At 44.6% G+C, this 13,293-nt stretch overlaps 1 protein-coding gene across 7 annotated transcripts in view; it reads left to right on the top strand.

Moving 5' to 3' along the window:
- SGMS1 (sphingomyelin synthase 1) overlaps positions 1 to 13,293 on the top strand; it is an 80,190-nt gene that overhangs the window by 41,355 nt on the left and 25,542 nt on the right. For 3 of the 7 annotated variants that reach the window (XM_021381808.1, XM_021381811.1, XM_021381809.1), the window contains 2 exons: positions 8,255 to 8,431; positions 8,748 to 8,808. The exons of 2 other annotated variants lie outside the window; for them this stretch is intronic. The gene's annotated coding sequence lies outside the window, so the exon portion shown is untranslated. Of the gene's footprint in view, positions 1 to 6,168; positions 6,413 to 8,254; positions 8,432 to 8,747; positions 8,809 to 13,293 lie in introns of those variants that run through there. 2 more of the 7 variants (XM_021381810.1, XM_021381815.1) reach the window with 2 other exon arrangements.

The raw sequence follows: 13,293 nt of genomic DNA, 5'->3' as shown, positions 1-13,293 counted from the left end.
ACCAAACTGACATTCCCCTGTGGTTACTTCTTCAGCCAGATGATTTGGACACACCTGGATAATAAGAATTCTCAGAAATAAAATAAGTGGATGGAGAATAGGAGTGGCGCTTGACAGGCTGGGGGCTGTAGGTGTGGATGTGGGATGGAGTCACAGGTGGAAAACTCACTGCCAGTGACAAATGTCTCATTAGCTGTAATGGTGAGTTTGAAAAGAGCAGCATGGCTAGCAGCGTGCTCATTTTATCTGCAGTGAAAGGTCTCGTGGCCTGAAAGACCTCCAGGTTTGTGGGGATCCCACTGGTGTTTCTGCTGAGCTTTTTACAGCTCTGTCACTGCAAGCACACAAGGAGCATGGGTGCTTGCGATCCCTCTGAGCCATCACAATTCAGTAGAGTCCTGTGACCATGTGCAGGGTCGGATGCAGGAGGGAGAGGCTGCGGAGCTGCCCTGGGACAGATCAGCCAGCCAAAGCATTGGGGATTGCAAAACAGGCATTGGGTCAGAGTACAGCCACGTGTTAGCAGCGCGATGTATTTCCCTAGTGCCCCTCTGGAGGTGGAGCAGCAGGGAAAGCTTTCAGCTGAGCTTGCAGGTGGCTCTGGTTTGGTGGCAGGCTGTGTGAGACTGTCATTTTTGCTGATGATTTAAAATACACCTTTGCTCTTGCACAGGTGTTCCAGCAAGCTGAAATTAGCTTCTCTGTTGGCAGAAGGATTTCTGTTCGGGTAAGGTGGTTCTTAAAAAGCAGGTTGAGTTTTTTATAGGGAGAGAAACAAAATTGTGATTTCCTCTGGACATTGCTCCATGAGTCACACATTGTATGACACAGCGTTCCTCTCTGGAAACACAACTGCTGGAGCTGATCAGTGTTTCATGGGCTTCCAGAGTCACTTGTCGTGTTGGATACAGCTAAATATTTAACCAGGCAGTTATGGAAGTTTCTTTGAAAGGTGGACTTGCAATTCTACGAGGTATTAATTAATGCTTCTGGTATATGTCAGAACCCAATTATGGCATATTTGATGAGCTTTCTTCAGTTCCAAAAGTAAATGTCCTTTCTTAACTGCTTCACTCACAGAAGTGGTAATGGCTGTTAATGCTGTAATACAGATGAAGTAGTTTTGGATTTTCCTCTTTAAACTCATTAGGAAAAATGATAGGATTTTTTTTTTTTGGTGGACCACTGCACTTGTCTTTTTTTACCTACTAGCCTATTTAAGATTATGTTATATCAAGCAGGAATATACACATCTGCTGGCTGAAACCCCTCAGAAGGGTGGAGCAGTGATGGCCAGAACAGCTTTATTTTAGAGATGTGGATTTTTACCTCATTAATAAGAAGTACTTCATTTCTGGGTCCTAAAGCTGAGAGTGCTGAACAATCCTTCAAAGCTCTTTGAAACTTAGCAATGTCCTCAACTTTGTGTTTGCTATAAAGGCATTTCAGCTTAGGAAAAGTGGTTTAAAAACCCACCTTGGAGCTAAAAGCTTGAGGAGACGAGGTTTGTTGCATTCATAGCATCTCTGGAGAGATCTGTGCTACAGATTGCACAGAGGGTTTACTGTAAACTAGGTCACTAGTTCTGGGGATGAAATGTTGAAGCAGAGTAATAGGCAGCAGTTTCCCACTGGTGAGGGCTGTTTGGCACATCGCGGTACTAAATGCTAAATGAAGGAGAGGGTTTGAAGCTCATAGCAAACAGTACTTGAGTACAGTAAGATGTTTCCTTTCAAATAATCAGGCAGTCACATTGTAGTTAATACCAAAAAACTTCACTTTGAAGAAAATGGGCTATATATTTCAAGTTGCTTCAAAATATGTCCTCAAACTACTGTTGAATGCAGTGTTTTAAAGCAAATGGTGATGTGATTAACTTCTTTATGGTTCCTGTAGCATGTTTTTGCTGATTTGTTGCATCAGTGACCAGAATCAGATTACTTAAAGGGAAAAAAACAATGCTTAAGAGGTTTTTGGGATACTTTCTCTCTGAGATATGTGTGGTGAATGTAGGGATTTATGTTGCTCATGTGTAGCGATCTGAATGGGACCTCTCTGGTAGATGATGATCCTAGAAATACAGAACCAGCCTGAGCTCATACCTGCATTTGTGTTGTGTTGATGGTGGTCCTTGGTAGCCAGCAAGATACATGCGTTTGTGCTGGGCCCCGTAAAATGTGTCCTAAAAAGGCAGGAATGTAGCTGCTTCATTAAAGCCTTTCTTTGCAAGGAGTGCTGCTTAGTAATTTAAGGGGAAGCCCTTTAAAAACTGACTTATCTCATCTTTAAGCTACTTCTTCTTTACCAGTTACTTTTAAATTTTGGTTTTGCTTACCTCTTTTTATCAGTGAGTTAGGCTTCTGGGTCATTCTTCTCTCTTTTTATAGAAATAGCTCTCTGCTTTTTGTTTCTTGGCAATGCCTGTGGCTCAGCTGGAGGTAGTGTTGTCACCTGTGAATGCCACACCTGCAGAAAAGGTTGCAAGTTCCTGGTATTTCAAGTTGGGAAGTGATCAACAAAGAGGTTGTACCACACCACTGTTTTCCTTCATCTGTGTTGCAGTGCTTGGGACTTGGGTTGGGTCACCTCGGTGTGAGTGGGTAGGACCTGTTACTTCCATTAGGCTTTACTTCCCACCTTTGGTGCTGGATTTCATCTGGTAGTACGTACCTTCTTTTCTGATGAGTATGGAAGGAGGTGACTCAACATAATCTACTTGATGTGACCTTTTGCTTTTAGCACTCAGGCAGATTTAAGATGTCAGGGCAAGGAACGCCTTTCCCCAGCCAGGTTTCAGGAAGGATGCTCCCCAGCCGGTGTCAGTGCTGCTGGAGCCACAAAGAAACATTCATGCTGAAGCTCGGTAGTAGACATTCCTTGAAGTTCCAGCAATCAGCCTCAGATCTAGCATTCTGTCACACAGCTCATCTCCTGATTAGGGACAAATGGGCACACACTCTGTGGCTGACTTCAGGGATTTTTGTGGTGATCATCATCCACAGCAGTGCTTGGGAAGGTAGATGTGAAGCAAAGCAACAGCCGCTTAACTGGAAGCACGACTCATACATGTTCCATCCTTTGGAAGGAACCACTTCAGGCTGTCCTCCCTAGTAGCCCTTTGTCTAAATTTGTCCTGGCCAAAGTCTGTAGAAAAGGGAAAAATGACAACTAAAAAAAAACAAAAAAGCTTTTCAAGAACTTTGGAAAATTTCATTAAGCATATATCTTTTAATTTGTTTAGGGCTGTATGTGATATTAAGTTGCATCTACCTGGACACCTGCAATATTTAAATGCATAATGATTAAACATGTTTAAAAGGTGTTCCAAAAGCTCGCTCCTAATTACCTGCAATAGTCATCCAGCTGTCCTCCTCGTAGCCCCACTTCAGCCATGGGAGAACAGCCAGGGCTGGCTGCATTCTGTGCCTTCTGCACTCAAAACCCGTGCAGCCATAGGTGGCTAAGAAAATACAGCACAAAGTTAAGACTAACAGGAGCAAGAAGGAGTGTTTTGGTCAAATTTGAATGCATTCCTTGTCAGAAGTGATTTATTAAGTTGGCTGCTGTCCTCTGCTCTGTTGGTGTGTATTGACCCAGGTAGACATGGTGTCATTTGTGCAATAAGGAATCCGTGACCTATAGCGTGCCGTGTAATTAGTTCTGAAATTTCTCATCTATGTGCTCAGTGGGAGGGGTTTACAGAATTCATGCTGATAGAGTGATGTTGAAGACATCTACAGGTAATTCTGCTCCAGAATCTCTCTGTGGAAGTGGGATGAGGTTGGGCAGATCCATCGTTGGGTGTTGGTTTGCGTATGCAGACATATGTTTATACACACTGAGGAGACCTCCAGGCATTGATTTTGTGTGTGTGTGTGTGTGTGTAGATACACACACACATACACACAAATGGAATCTATTTTTAAACCAGGGTAGGATAAGTGAGGTTTGAGGCATTCACCTCTGTTTAAAGTCCCTTCCTCATCTGCCAGTTTATTTGGTTATGCAGATTGAGGCAGGAAGGTAGATAAGAATAAACCAGGTATCCAACGCTATTGGGTAAATCATTAACATGAGGTCCCAATGCCTGCAAACACCGCTAGAGAATTTCCTCTCCCCTAAAATTCCCTTCTTCCAGGAGGTAAGAAGCAGAGTGATTTGCAGGTCTTTGTTCAGCGCAGGCGTTTTCTGCTGGCATGTTTTTTGTTCTGGTTGGGAAAGCGACCTAGTCCAGGTTTGGAACAGGAGGGACACCTCCTTCCCTGTGCCAAGGCACACGGCCCTCACCTCAAACTGGATTTGGAAGGTAAGGCAGAGTGGGAAAGCCAGGCTTTCAGTCAAGTTCACTTAAATGTTGCTGTTGTGCTGGAAGAACTATAGGTAGGTAACATTTTTATGTCACAGGAGCAATCAAGGAATGTTCTGCAGCACCTTGGGTGGATGGGGAAATCCGTGTCCTGTCCGTTTGTTGAAGTAACTGGAGGCCAGGAAGGGTTTTGCAGAAAAGAGCGATAAAGATGTGTAGCTATCCCCACAGCAGTAAGTGCAGCATGCCCTTGTGGGCTGCTGCTGTCTGGGTAGTGGGAACAGTTCTCAGATCTCCTGGCAGGGCTGGATGCTCACCGTGAGGCTTCACTCCTTGGTCAAGAGCAGCCACAGAGCACCCGCTGAGTCCCATCACCTTTTGCCAGCATTTCTCAGCTGCCCGTAAGTACTGTGACTCAGTAATGAAGCTTAGTTTTAAATGAATAAATGGCTATGGGCTGATCTGATTAGTGACTTTGTTTCCTAGAATCCAAGTGGACTGAATCTGTCAGTTTGAGCTGTCTAGGTGCTGCGCCTTGCCATGCTTAAATCCACAACACGGTTTGCCTGACTTCTGTTTTGCAAGCATTTAAGAAAGTGATTTCTCCAATGTTTTGATACTTCTTATCTGTTTGTCCTGTCCGCATATGCTTTAAATTCTATCAGTGAAATTTCCAATAAGCTTATTTTGTTCAAACAATTTGTACTGTAGGTAGCAGGTAACATACAAAAACATGTTAAATGGAGAAGAGTAAAAGTAGCTTCATTTTCTGTATTTGTGATTGTTAGGATGAAAGAAAAAGGGCTCAGCTCAGAAAGGACTCTAACTGTTCCAACTGCAAACTGTTCCAACTGCCCACTTCCAAAAGCATGCATGGCTGAAGCCGTGCAGCTGAACTCTGGAGCTCCCTGAGCCAGAATCAGTGTTTTTAACTTGCTCTCACTAAGTTGTGCCCTTTGAGATGCTGAGCTCTCAGCCAGGCCTCCGTAGGCCGGTGACCTGCCTGGTTTCCACTTCTCTCCTGGAAGCACATGCTCCTAGTAAGGCTCTGAGAGCCCAGCTTGGAAGTGTCTCGCTTGCAGCCAGCCTGAAGCGGAAGGCCTACTTTGTGCTGTTCCACGTAGCTGGGCACCCTGCACAGCCTGTTCTCTGCATTCCCGCTTTCCGTCAGCTTGCAGAGGTTTCCTTTGCTCTGGCTGCAAAGGAAAGTGCTCTCCTTGTTTGGCTGACTTTACAGGTCCTTTTAAAGCCAATCATTTTAAAGCTGTTCTGCTATGCGAGGAGAGAATTCAGGGTTTGCGTGTGTTATGCCTAATACTGGGGCACATGAAGGAGGAGAACTCAAACCTTTGAGCAGTGGGTGGGACCTGCAGCCCTATGTCCCACTTCTGTCAGGTGGTTCAGGTTCTTCTGCAGCTGAGTAAGGGGCTGGCTATCCTGTGAGCTGATTCTCTAAGTATCTGTCTGTGCCTTTCTGCTTGGATTTTTTAGGAATAAGAGGTGCTGCTTTACATGAGCTGCAGTAGTAGAGCAGCAGTCCTTTGGATTGCAGGGTAGCGGCACTCAGCTGTCCTGGGCACAAGACCTGAAGGACAGAGAGAGGGAAGATAGCCCAGTTTCAGCTATCTTGAGTTGTTTGTGCAGGGGAGCACTGGAGAGCGTATCAGCTGCTCCTCGTGCACTTCCTGTGGGGCTTTGGATGGCATTTTCCAGGAAAACTGGCCTGACGGAGTGCTCCATTGTCGCCAGCTGCTCTCTGCAGCTGCCTGCATGGCCGGAAAGGGGGGGAATGACTCCAGTTAAAATTAGAAGGGGAGATTAGGAAACACAAGGTACAGTTTCAGCATTCAGCTGAGCTGCTCTGATGACTCGCTGCTGCCACCGAGAGGGGAAGGACTTGCTTGTGCTTGTGTGACTGCGCAGCTGGTTTGGCTGCCTCCCCCAGCAGAAAGCCCAGCCAGGAAAATAGGAGTTTTCCACCATGCGATCACAAAAGAGAGAAGGGTGTGGATGTAGGGATGGAGGGGAGGCGATCTGAGTGCCTGCAAGAGGACTGTTTAACTCTGCTGGAACAGGTAACCTGAGGTGTGCAGGAGATGGATTCAGGTGAGCATCTCAAATGCTTGGCATTGGTGTTGGTGGCTCTCAGCATGCTCAGCTTGGGGTGAAAGCAGCTGCAGCACGCGTGCGGCTCTTTCGAGGTGCAGCTCATTTAGTTTTTGTGTTGGTCTGTGCAATTTAAGTTAAAAGTTTTGAGGAGTCTGACTTTGCTGTTTGTAGTGCTCATATTCTTATAGTTTATGGAGAAGGTTTATTGGAGTAGTTTGGAAAAAATTTGAAAAGTACTGGGGCCTTACTTTCACTTACTGAATGTGTTCTGCCTGGATATGGTATTATACATTTGTAAGAGACTTCATTGCACAGTAGGCATGTGAAACATTAGGAGAAAGCTGACCAACAGGCTGTCCAGTGGTGAATATATTGTGTGCATTGTGGGCTGCATACTTCTTAAGTATTGCTTTTAGAAAGTTTCCATTATATGGTGTCCTGTCAGCAGCTCTTCACTCTCTCTTTCTATCTAGTCTTTATACTTTCCACTGGTCCTTGTAACTGAGTATATTTTCTATTGCCTTTCTAAAATAAGGACAAAGGCCAGTTGAGGAAACCCATAATTTTCTTCACTAGAAAGTTTGTTTTCTGATTTATTTATTTTTTTGTCATCATTCTTTGGGGCTTAGTGTTTTTTTTGTTGTTGGTTGGTTGGGGTTTTTTTTAGTCCTGTGTTGGTCAGTCTTGAGAATAGTGGTATTTCTCAAGCTGCTTTTTGGTTCAGCTGAGTTCCGGGTGTTATAGCTCTCTCAGTAACGAGCAAAACGTCCAATTAGGTGCCAAAATAAGAGGGAATACTCAGGGCTATTCCACATGCTTGGTACAGCAGGTGCGCTGCACCAAGTGCTCTCTTGCTGCATGGGATGTGGAGGAAAAACATTTAGTTCAACACATCTTAATAATGTTTAGCTATATAATTCTTAGTCTGGAAATCCTGTAATGTAACACTTTGCCTGGACAAATAATTTGGAGACAAATAGTATTTATTCTTTTCAGGAGGTCATGTACATACAGCTGTAGAGAAAAACCTGTCTAGAACTCAGTGAAGTTCTGTACCAAGTCAAATTCTGTGTTTTCAAGTGAATTTTAAGAACTGAAGTTTCTCTTTTCAGCCTCTGGATGAGAGTTCTTCATTCAAGCAGCTAGTTTTATTCATTTAAGCTTCAAAATGTTTCAGGATGCTTTCTCCCTTGGTACTGGGCAGTTTCTTGTAACCAGCAGTACACATAATACTGTTAAAAAGATCCCTTTAGAAGGCAAGTAGATTTTTCATCAGTAAAGATGACAGTGTTGTTAGATTTAATTTTTAGAAACTGTGAGGTTTAACTCAGTTTAACCCAGTTTATTTAAACTGGGGAAGCTAATGCTTTGTGGCTAGTGAGTGTTAAGCAGCTACGATGAAGATTTGCTAGGAAGATTACTTTTGATGCATCTTCAATTTCAATTTCTTAGTCTTTTGTTTGCTTTTTTCCATGTTATTTCTAACTCCTTCTGCATCTTCAATTTTTTTTTTGCTTTTGATCTGAGAAGCTTTTTTGAGACTGTTTGTCTGTTTGAACTTGTAACACCCAACCTAAATCCGCAGCAGAGCCCTGGCATTGTTCAGCCCTCTGTACAGGGGTTGTGTGCAGTACTATACAAAGATCTGGCTTAAGCAAGCCTCAAGGAACTGTATTTTGTGTTAGTATGGCTGAAGAGAGATAATGGGGAGTTGTTTCAGAAGAGGAGGGTACCTGATCCTGGGAAGCACTGAAGCTAGGAGGTGCAAATACTCTACTGCAAATTCAAAATGAGAACTCAAAGCAACTTTCAGCTGCATTAAGGTTTCTTTGTTTTCAGGGTTCTCCTTGCACAGCTTATCTGTTCTGAAACTGCAGCTGTTTGCATGGGGCTGTGTTTTGGAGAAACGAAGAAGCTGTTCCAGGAGGCCAGAGTAATCCCTCAGCCAGGAGAAAACTTTGCGCCTGTTTTGATTTCTGAGTTACTAAACTTACATAAACAACCGTCTCCTAAACCGTAAGTATTTTTCAATGGTAGGATTATCTTCCCCATGTAATAAAATTACAGCTGTTTAGCAAAGGGATTATTTGCAAGGTTTTTCACTCTGTACAGTGGCCTGGTTTTTGCAACTTGGAAGGGTGGGAAAAGAATAGATCCAATAATTCAGAGTTAGTCAAACTGAAAGCCCTGTTACCAAATTAGATTTATTTGGGGAAAAAGTTCTGTTAGTGCTTAATGTTCTGTAACAGTCTGCAGAGCGGTCAGCACAGGAGCTGCTGTCAGAGGAGTTTATTTTGAGTGATTACAGAGCCTGCTGTGCCTTTCATTTCAGCGGCTGGAGCTCACTGCTGAACGTGACCATCGTTTGTTTACAGTCTTCCAGATCCTCTCAGGTTAGTCTCCTTCCTTTGAAAACCCTTGAAAGAGGGAAAGAAAGAGGAGGTAGGTAGGCTTCGTGGAGAACTGCAAGAGAATAGTGAAAGGGGGGAGGAGAGAGTGGGTGCTGCTGCTGGTTAGAAATAAAATTAGGAAGTAAAAAGCTCCAGGGGACATGAGCACCCACTGTTTTTGTCTGGGTCTCAGTTTGGAATGAATGCTGCCTTTCTTCCTTATTTTGTTATATTACAGCGTAATGCATTTCAGCTTGCTCTTCTGATGAATCACAGAATTGTTAAGGTTGGAAAAGACCTCTAAGATCATCTAGTCCAGCCATCAAACATACATCATGGGTCTGTATCAATAAACGTGGCTTTACATAGTGCTTTGAAAAGTGTTTTGGAATAAGAAAGAACTCCTGTCTCCAAGTCCCTTTCAAAGTAGGTAAACAGAAGGATTATTTTTTTCCACTCCACATGAAAGCTTATATTCAGAGGTCACTCAGGGTATGAAGACGACTTTGGTTCTGTTGAGCATCTGAGTAATCAGGGAAGAGGCAGCTGCAGGCTGACATGTGGCTCGGGACAGACCTAAAGTTCTGGAGCTGCAGCAGGGAGCTGTTGTGCTCTGTAGTCCAGTATGGAGGGAAGGAGTAGTGTGGGGTCTCCTAAAGACCTTCACGCTTCTGTCTTGGACCTTTGGATGTCCTGATGTAGAGAAGCTGCTGGGACAGCATAGCACAGTCTTCATCCAGAACTTGCTTGTCTGGCTGCAAATTAAAAGCCTCTGGAAAGTCCCCTTTGCAAGTACAGAGAAGATAATCTGAAAATACTTAACCTCGTGTTCTAATTTTGAAGGTGAAATGTTGTTTGCAAGGAGGGATGCTGTTAATTTTCATGACTGAACTTGGAGGTGTCAGCAAAATTTGAAACAAATTTTGGAAATGCAAGAAGGGAAAGAAGATGTGCTTGTAAACGTGAGCACTGAATTATTTGTCAGTCTTCTGCTTTAAAAAAAAAAAAAAAAGTAATACCAGTGATCTGGGACAAATCCTTCATCTGATGATATTTGTCTTGAGGCTTGGTTCTGCATTTCAGCTCTTTGGCCTGACTAGATAATACACAGAGCAGAGAGATTTCTGCTAATTTTAGTGTCTGTTTGAATCTGGATTCACCAAGGTTAATCAGGATGCAACAGTTGTTGGTATCGAACTTGCTTGCTTGCTGACTGACCCTGAGGTTTGTGCCCTCTGTCGGAGACATACGTCCCACTGTCATCAACAATTTGTGCAGCACCGATGATAGCAGGGCCTACCACTTATATAAGTGCATACATGTATATTTTACGTCCCTGCCTGCCCTTCATATTTTATTTAACAAAGAGTGCAAGGAAGACGGTTACTTAGCAAAAAATGGCTTTTAGTGAAGTTGTGAAGTAAGCTTCCTGATTTTATCCTGGTGCTGTTTATATGTGCTGTCCTTCCTGCTGGTCATGCTGCTCTTTCCCAGGATCTCCCGACACTTTGTAAACATTCATCCCTCCCTGTTGCTCATCCAGAAAATGAGGGGAGCCTCCAGTGCTGCTCTGCACTGCCCATCTCCTGCGGATCCTGTTGTGCCTCTGGGCAGGGCAAGAAATTCCAGTGAGGCAGATGGGAATGCAAAATTCTCTTGTTTTGCCTGTGCTTGATGGAAGATGCTGTTTCACTATTGGGCTGTGCTGTAAGGTGCCTGCAGTGAGCAGTGTGTTGAACAGTGAGCCCAGAGCTGCCATCTCCCTGCTGTGGTCAGGGTTATCCTGTATGCTGCCTCTCAGATGCTGCCAGGCTTCGGTAGTTCAGCTGCTCAAGAATATTCAGACCAGCACCAGTTTTTCTCAGAATCAAATCAAGTCCCTGCATTATTTCAGTGATGACATGAAATAAAACCTGTAATTGGTTGCCTTTTTTTTTTTTTAGTGCTGTTGTGGTACTGCAACTTGGGGTGAGGTACATATTTCATTGGGATTTACGCCATGGTACTTTGGTAATGGTACCCTTGCCCACATTAAATATTTGTGAACGGAAGTATATTCAGAGCCAGTGGAGTCTTTGGAGTGCCTGAGAACAGATAACAACATACTTGCTTTTAAAAGCAACTTTCATATGAGTTTATGTTCTTTGCAGTCTTTGCATGTGCAGCCCCACCCCAACCACCACAGAAACCACCAAAACAAAAAAAAGCCCAAGCAAACTCCAGATGCATGTTGCAGTCACTGTTTAATATCTTTTCGTTTGAAGATTTGATAGTACCTGATCTTATCTCTTCTAAAATAGTGCAGTTCTTTCCTTAGCGGTCCGAGCAGCACTTTGAAATGTCTGTATGGCTTGCATGAGAAGCACGGCCAGTGCCAGGGGAATGCTTGTCAATTTTCTCAATCTTTCTACATGGAAGATTATTTTTTTATGACCTCCTTTTAAAATACCGTATTTTATCAGCTTTGCAAGATCTTAAGAATGTTCTTTTCGCTTGCTAGATCTAGCTATGGGATGCTTGCCAGAGCACAGATCAAGGAGCAGTCCCTCAGAGCAGGACTGGCTGAACGTGGCATTGGTCAGAACAGCAGCAGTATCAGGTTGGCCCCTGTTCAATCTGTGTTCTTAAAATAGTCTGTTCAGGCAGCTAAAATACTCGTGTATGTGTGTCCCTTACGTCCACAGGGAGCACTGTGTGTGTTTTGCAGCAAGGAAGGCACTGTGGGAGGTGTCCCTGCCAGCAGCATGGTGCTAGATGGCGCATGGAGGCTTGAGATATGACTGGGTCAGTGTTTGCTGAGCTGGTAACCGCTCCCTCTGGGTGCTGCTTTCAGCTGCATCTTGCCAGAGATTCCCCACAAGGGATGATCCCCCCGCATAGGTGATCCCACTTCTGGATCCTGTGTGTCAGAAACACCAGCGTTATCAATATTCCTTTGTTTTGCTTGCTTACTCAGACAAGCAGTAGCAGTATTCCATCCTGATTGTTTACCTGACAGAAGGGCTTATTCCCACTGAGGCTTCTATGTCTTGCTGCCGGAGGAGCAGTGCTCTCTCTGCCATGGCTGCTGCTTCGTTACCTGCTCTGCTGTTCATTTTTTGGCTTGAGCTGCTGAGGCCGTTTCCAACTGTGCTCTGCTTTCCTTGCCAGCTCCCTTCCTTTCCCCCAAGCCAGAGGAGCTGCGGCTTTGCGGTCGGCACCAATGCAGCCAGGACAGGCAGGTCAGACTTTGGTCATTTTTGAGCAGCACCTCACTGGTGTTACTCCCATGCTTTCCTTAATACCTTGCTAATCTGAGCATCACCCATCTGCTTGAGGAAAGCTCCGCCGTCTACATGACCAGAGATTTAAATTCTTCATCGTCTCCTTTGCTGCAGTTTTTTTGGGTTCATCTTCCTGGGTTTCTGCGCTTCTCATGGTGCTGTAGGTATGCAGTTCTCATTATGTGCTTCCTGTTAATTTGCGACAGGAGTCTCCTGTGGGATGTGAGGTCCAGACTTGTTTGTGCAGGCAAGCAGCTCAGTGATCCTCTTGGAGTGACAGCATCCGATAATTAAATGGTTAATCACATGCCTACTTTCACACACCTGACAAGGAATACTTTTCAATTTCTAAACCTGCTGAAATTATCTGAGCAGTTCGATTTGTTCACAGCACACAGTGTGCAGATGGGGAGCCCTGTGCGGTTCAGCCCAAGGAGCTGCTGCCGCCGGCTTGGCGCAGCATGTGCACGGTGACACAGCCTGTTACGTGGCTGCGGTCATGGTGGCCCACTGCTCTGCTACAAGCTGTCAGCTCTGCCTTCTTCGTGCATAATTCAAGGAGGGGATGGATTCTGAAGGGTTTTATTGTGCACTCTGTAGTAAACAGCTCAGTGTGCCTTCTTTTAGTTAAAATGCTTGGAGTGGTTAGCAAGGTTTACTGGAGGCCGCATGCCCGCTCTCGTGGCTGTGGAATCATGCCCTGATCTCAGCAGTCTGGGCCTGTCTCTCCATCCCCTCTGTGAGGGACAGAGGCATCACACCACCAACCGTCTCCAGAGAAGTATCTGCCTTACGTGTTTGTAATTAGTGCTGCTTGAGAAGTGTGGAGTGCCCCGCCGAGCAAGCTTTGCATTTGTTTTGAGGCATTTTGTAAGGGCTTGTGGGCTGCAGGTAGGTAGGTTGTGGGTGTTAATGTATTTGGGGGTGGCAAGTGTGAGCTGAAAGATTATTGTCATTAAACACTGTTTTTTAGTGTAGCTTAATTCCCATGAAATGAATACAGGCTGCTAGTTCTTAACCAGTACTTGCAGCTGAAGTTCTCACGTTTGCCTGGAATTATAGTTTACTCTTTGAACTGATAGAATTGGAATGCAGAGAACCACCCTGCCCAGGCACTCTGCAGGATCACAGCCGGAATTGCTGAGCAGCTCGTGGGCATCGCCATGGAGGTGTTAGAAAAACACTACACAGCAGTTTCCTGTTCCCTTAGTGTATAGGAAACTGG

Source organism: Numida meleagris, unplaced genomic scaffold, assembly GCF_002078875.1.
Source record: "Numida meleagris isolate 19003 breed g44 Domestic line unplaced genomic scaffold, NumMel1.0 unplaced_Scaffold119, whole genome shotgun sequence".
In the NCBI taxonomy this organism is placed as follows: Eukaryota; Metazoa; Chordata; class Aves; order Galliformes; family Numididae; genus Numida; species Numida meleagris.
This window is presented reverse-complemented; position numbering and strand designations above follow the sequence as displayed.